This window comes from Silene latifolia, chromosome 7, assembly GCF_048544455.1.
Source record: "Silene latifolia isolate original U9 population chromosome 7, ASM4854445v1, whole genome shotgun sequence".
NCBI classification, from domain to species: domain Eukaryota; kingdom Viridiplantae; phylum Streptophyta; class Magnoliopsida; order Caryophyllales; family Caryophyllaceae; genus Silene; species Silene latifolia.
This window is the reverse complement of record NC_133532.1, coordinates 86,712,513-86,719,247: the sequence shown is the minus strand read 5'-3', so window position 1 is coordinate 86,719,247 and position 6,735 is coordinate 86,712,513. Positions and strand designations below refer to the sequence as shown.

At 38.0% G+C, this 6,735-nt stretch overlaps 1 long non-coding RNA gene across 1 annotated transcript; it reads left to right on the top strand.

Moving 5' to 3' along the window:
* Positions 1–972: 972 nt before the first annotated feature.
* LOC141591168 (uncharacterized) lies at positions 973–2,568 on the top strand. Its single transcript, XR_012520706.1, has 5 exons — positions 973–1,198; positions 1,419–1,587; positions 1,750–1,807; positions 1,988–2,068; positions 2,486–2,568. It is a non-coding gene; the product is annotated as an uncharacterized LOC141591168 (long non-coding RNA).
* Positions 2,569–6,735: the final 4,167 nt, after the last annotated feature.

The following is a 6,735-nucleotide window of genomic DNA, read 5'->3' as shown; positions in this document are numbered from 1 at the left end:
GTCAAGTTTGTGTACATGTCTTGTCCAACGGCGTCACGCCAGTAACGCACATCCAAACTGAGTCAGAAGCCGTCTGTCTAGGCATCACTATGCTAAAGTGGATACCTGAGTCTAAGTTCAACGTCATGCACCAAGAGTTCAGACACAAGAGGTCATTCACGATCTTTAATGAACTCATAACCTGGTCACACCGTCGTGTCTTCACGACAAAACTACCTTTTCTACATATGTGTCGCACTTGCCTTTGTTTGTGCAACCTCTTGCCAAGAGAAGTTATGACGCCTATCGTTATGTCAATAGGAATCCCTTAGGTGCCATCAATCGTCAACCAGAAACTCAAGAAGCCGATCAATCTGCATCCGCCATGACTTCTGCCGAAACCAACAACATCACTACTACAAAAATTGATGTAATGCAACATTTCATCTGCAACACTTTGTTTTTTATGTTGCATTTTAGTTAATCATGCAACACTTTATTCAAAAATGTTGCTTTTATTGATATAGGGCATCACTTTAAGAGAAGTGTTGCATTGTATTGTTATAAATGCAACGTTTTGACACAAATGTTGCATTTTGTCGCAACACTTTAAGCAACAATAGCAACATTCACTACTACAAAAAGCGTTATGGACATCACTTTATAAACATCAGAGTTTTAGAAACCTGTTGTACAAAATAATAGACATCAGAGATCTAAAAAAACCGATGTCTATATAATCACTAGTAGAAAAAACACCTATTTCGTCAGTCGATTTACGTCGATTCTACAAAAACTGACGCAAAAAGTACTTACTTTTGGCGGGAATACAATTTCGCCCTATAGTCAAGTTTTTTGCGTCAGTTCTTGGAAGGAACTAACGTATAAAATGCGTCAGTTCTCAGAAAAACCGATGTATTTTATCAAATACATCAGTTATGTTACTAAACCGACTTATTTAATATTACGTTTTTGCATCAAGTGTAGCTGAAACCGATGCAAATACAACCATTTACATATTAAGTCATCAACGCGACACAGGAGTCCCTTTCCCAATCATTCCTTCGAACAAAAATTAACACTCGCTTTCCTCCATTCCCTCATTCAATCGACACCACACCACACCACCGTCCCATCGCCGACCCGCCGACGACTCGCCGCCGACCCCAGTGTCGCCGTCGCACTCTCTTATACTCATCTAATTCCTAATTTGATATTGGTATAATTTTTACTTGATTTTTTTGTTATAAGTTCTTTTATTAGGGTTTATTATTGTTGTTTACAAACAATTTTGTGTAGTAATTGATTTGTTAGTATGAATTTTTATGTAAATCGAGAATTGTTTTAGGGTTAGGGTTAGGTGAAATTTGGGGTTTTCTATTTTGATTAGTTGGTTTAGGTTGGTTAATTTCTGTTACATTAATGTTGTTTGTGATTAGCTTGGCAGCTTCAAGGCTTCAAGGAATTGATATGGTTTCTTTTCGATACCATATCAACTATCCCTTCTGAACTAGTGGGCAGAATACTTCCTGATAACATCCATGCTTATGGCCTTTTTAATATGCCCCGGCTTTGGCGTCTTCGAAGAGTTAGTCAGATGTTCTCCAGGTAACTTCATCGACTTTATTTTATAATCCGTAATTATTTACATATTACATTTAAAAATCTATAGTCGTAGTAATAATTTTATGCTCCCTTTGGAAAGAAAGAAAGAAAGAAGGAAATGGACTTTGAGTATGTTATCAACTAATTTTATTTGGACATTGACAGATTGGAGAAAGATCGCAAATTTAGCTACTTTTGGATCAGATGTTGTAAGCTAGTGTTTGTGAGTACTCGAGTTTTCGAGCAATTTATTCTTTTCAAATTTCAGATAAAGAGTTTACTGTGGAAATGTTGCAAACTGAGCTTGATTATTATATGAATGTAGTGACCCACTACCTAGACCCGACAAAGACATGGATTGCTTGGAATTAATGTAATTTCTACTAATCTCTATTGTTTGTAGGCATGAAGACGTGATCTGCCCCTGTCGGAGCTTCAAGGGATGCCTCATTTCTTCCTCTTTCCCATTCTCTTAGTTTTTAAGGTTTGATTCTAGTTCAATTTTTAATGTTAATTGTTGTTGTTTAAGGTTTAATTTGTTCTTGTCTACTTAAATTACCACTTATTAGTTGTTATTATGCTTAGTAGTTTATTTTTTGATGTTAAGTTTAGATCTAAGTAACTTAGGGTTTGTAACTTTTGGGAATTCTCGAGCTGTTTCTAATGGTGACATGAGTTTTAATCAAGGTTGTTAGTTGAGCTCAAACTCATTCCGCTTCTCCCTCTTCTATCTGTCCTCTTTCTTATCTGCCTCTCTCTATTAAACCTTTAAAATCTGAATCACTTATGTACTTTGTGTAAGTTCTTATATGTTAGGTTTTGTCTTATGACTTCCTCTTTACTTCAGTTTTATGCTAGTTTTTTCAATCATATGTTCATGTTATTCAATTGTGTTGATAAGGGCGTCAGATTTTGCGGGCATCTGAAGGAATGGTGGATAATGGGCGAGAAATGGTCCAATGAGTCATGGAATTTTGATTATACAGTTTGGGTAAGAGTAACATCGTCTTTATGAGGCTCGCGTTCTTATTTTTATTCTATTTTCAAAATGAGTGTCAAATTTGTTTACTAATCGTACACTCAAACAGATGACGTGTTTAATCGAGAACAAGGCTCTTGAGCTCAAGATAGCTCTAAAACAAGGGCATCAAATACAATTCCATTGAAGGTTTGTTGGTTCTTACTTATTTTAGTTACTACTTTTTTATTCTTTGAGCCACTAGTAATTGGGTATATGTCTTTTCATGTTATTATACTCTCCCTCCTACAATTTCCCTTTTTAATGCTGCAGCTTTACTGAGATTTGTGCTATGGGAGGGAAAATGACAAGTATAAAAACCGAAATGATTCAAGTGGTGGAAGCATCCTTTGTAGATGAGGCAAGGATTATTAAAGTTCTATTGTTAACCGAGCTTAAATCAATTTGGGACTTGGACTTTGTTGTTGTATATTCTTTCGTCCCAATCATTTGGTTACCTATCGCTACCGGCTCACAATGAATAAAAAAGCTTAAACAATTGATTGAAACGGAGGGAGTACTTGTTTTCTTTGTCTTTCTTGAACATGCTGGTAATCGAACATGCCTGGTAAACAAGCTTAAACAATATATTTAATATACATCGGTTCAACTTAAAAACTGATGTCCATTTTAAATAACATCGGAGGGAGTACTTGTTTTGCTGTCATACTGAACATTCGATTATTTTCGACAACTCTAAGTTTTGGTCAGTGCTTATTGTCGGTACTTCTTGTGATAAGTATAAGGTGAGTTCCTATCCCGTATATCTTATTTAGTTAGGTGAGTTGCTATGATTGGAACTTATGATGCAGAATTATTAGAGTAAGGCAGGTTAGTATGCTTATCCTGTGAAGGTAGAAAAATGGCCTGGCTATCGAGAACAGAGGGTCTCTGAGTCTTTGGTGTGATTATTATGGCTGGACAGGCCTACCTTTGCAGATCAAACTCAAACGTTTCACATAGGCTACACCTTGTGTACAATCACGTACTCTATTTTCTGCACGTCCTAGTTAATTAGTTGTTCTATAATGCATTATTTATTATTTCGTGATAATTAAGTGTGACGTATCATCTATGCCTATTGAGCCTTTGAATCCTCAAATCTAATAATGTTCTATTTTTTATGTTACAGGGAGGTATTAACAATGATGACGGGTTGATTTTTTGTCCGGTTGGCAACATATATATGCTCACAATACAAGAATGAAGACTTATAATTAGTAGCTTTCAAATAGTCGTTAAGAATTATTATTTGTTCTATTTTAAACATTTCTTATATTTGTTTTAGTTAAATAATTGAACATTTGCGATCGAAGTTCTACTTTTGATCCTTTTTTGAAATGTAATTGACATATTTTTGAGACTGAATCAATTGAATGCACAATTAGAGAGAATTACAATTGTTGCGTGCCTTACAAGTCCTTATGTTGTTGCACTTTATTAAGTGTTGTTTTTGAATAAATTAGTGTTGCATTTGTTTATTATAAGTGTTGTTTTGGGACGTAACCAGTGTTACGTTTCCAAAATAAAAATGTTGCATTAATTTGATATAAGTGTTGCTTATCAACATGAAAAGTATTGCCTTAGTTCAGGAAGTGTTGCTTTTTTTACATAAGAAATGTTGCATTAGAAGATAAAAAATGTTGCCTTTGCAATTGAAAAAGCGTTGCATAAACATGACCAATGCAACACTTTTCAAAAGTGTTGCTTCAGATTAAAAAGTGTTGCATTAAGCGTTGCAATGACCTAATGCAACAAGACCTGATGTAGCACTTGATTAAGTGTTGCATAAACTCTATTGCAACTTTTGTATGACATTATGCAACAATAGCAAAGTGTTGCTATAGAATCTAAATGTAGTAGTGCATGGTCCTTCGACTCCTAGCTACCGTGGAAGACTTGAGCACTTGTCTCTCCCAAGTTGAGGACAAAATGATAACCGAGAATTTTCCCTCTTCTGATATTGAGCAAAGGGTTAAGCTCCTTGAAAGCCGACTACTTGCCAATGACAAAACCAAAACTAGACGACCTCATAGGTCCTTCCCTGATCTGGGTATGCCTTATGCCACAGCCTTAGAATGGCTAACCTCCCAAGGAAAACTTCAACCAATTGGTCTAACTCCAGACCCTCTACCAAACAAGCGAGGACATAGATGGGACGGAAAACTGTTTTGCCAATATCACCAAGGTCGTGGAAACGATACTGAAATGTGCCATCCTTGACATGATTGAAAAGGGTGAGTTACCATTACCTCCCTCAACAAACAAAAAGAACAACCCTCCAAAAACCCTGTTGGACACAGTCAGGAATCTTTCCTAGACTGCTCTCACCTCATCTCTCCTGACGATGAGAAAATTCATGCAATTGAAGAAGATGGCATACAAAGCGCTATATTGATGCTCTCCGTCTCTATCAACAACATATTCTCAAAGCTGCAAGTGGCTATCGATGATTTGAACACTCGGGTAGCTAATTTGGAGAAGAGGTTTGGTAGTACCGAAAACGAACCTGACCACCAAGGAGAAGACCAACACCCAATTCCCCAACAAACAAATGCTCAAAATGAGGAACCATCTAATGGTTCCCGCACCCAAAAACCCACCAACAAAGAATGTGCAATTGCCTCGCCAAAATACCTTTCAGAATATCAAACAACATCCCCAAAACTTCCCATTTATAACAACCAAATCCTACTTCCGCCTAGGATTGACAAAAACAAAACTCACAAAAACATCCCAAAAAACACCAATGTTGGAATCAGGGGAAAACATCAAAGGGTATTCACAGATCTGGGAATAACATATGGCACCGCTCTGAGGATACTTTCTTCAGAAGGATTACTGCAACCTATTGGTCCCACTCCGGATCAAAACCCGAAAACATAACCCAATTTTGGAATGGCTATGCATATTGTCGATATCACAGAGGCAAGGGGCATAAAACTGAAGCGTGCTACGAGCTCAAGCATGCCATAGAAGATGGAATTGAGGATGGCAGGTTTTCCTCCTTACTCCCAAGACCTCCAGACAATGAAACTGGGCGGCCTTATAGGAAGTTCATCGATTTGGGTGATCGACAAGATGAGTATTCTGCCAATCATTTGATAAAAAGGAGAAAGGTAGGCTCAACACCATGCTATCAGCATGGAGATGAGGCTTTAGTTAAACATGTCATTGACTGCCTTCACCCAAATTATGCATCCCGTTTGAAGGGTTGTAACATCAAAAGCGTCGAGGACCTATCAACAGAAATTTCTCGCATCGATGAAATCATTAAAGGAGGCTCAACATCTGCGACCCCTCCCGAAAATAAAACTTTCCGCATTACCGATGTAAAATATGTGGAGCCTTCGCCAGAAAGAGCCACACACCCGCAAAGACAATTTTCAGACTTGGGCATGCCTTATGCCATTGCTTTTAGAGTGCTTGTCTCTGAAGGACTAATCCAACCGATTGGCCCCACTCCAGATCTTACACCCAATAAAAGAGGCCGGTTTTGGGACGGTTCCCAATATTTCCTATTCCATAGGGGTAATGGGCATAACATAGAGATGTGCTGGAAGGTCAAACATATCATCCAAAATATGCTCGATGGTGGCAGGTTGTCTTTATCAACCCTTAATCATTTAATGGAAAAGAAATGTTCCCATGGACGCCTTACTCCTCAAAAACAGGACAACCTTCTAGGACCTCATCCTTCTGGCGTCCCAAACAACGGGGGTGAAGTGCTCAAGTGGGTCAATGCTCAAAACCAGACATTCAAGCCGCTGGATGCTGCGAAAGAGACCTTCGAGGGGGAAAGTGATGATTAGGAGTCCGTATCTACGATTGAGTCCGAGTCCGAGTTCGAGTCTTAGGTTTTCTCATATATATCCAAGTGTCTGTCCTTTTATTCCTAAATGAAAACTGGGGGCTGTCCGCATGAGTCACATGTATTCATCGAGTTTGTGCTTCTCCCCTTTACCATTTCCCGTTGACAACGAGAATTGATTTGAGATTTGATTTAAAAACAAACAATATGTTCCAATTCAATGTGAGTACACTCGAGTGACGTTTCGTGCCGAGTAAGCAGAGGACTCAAAACTCCGTGTCCATTTTCTTTACCTATTCCATGTCTGGCAATAGAAACCTTT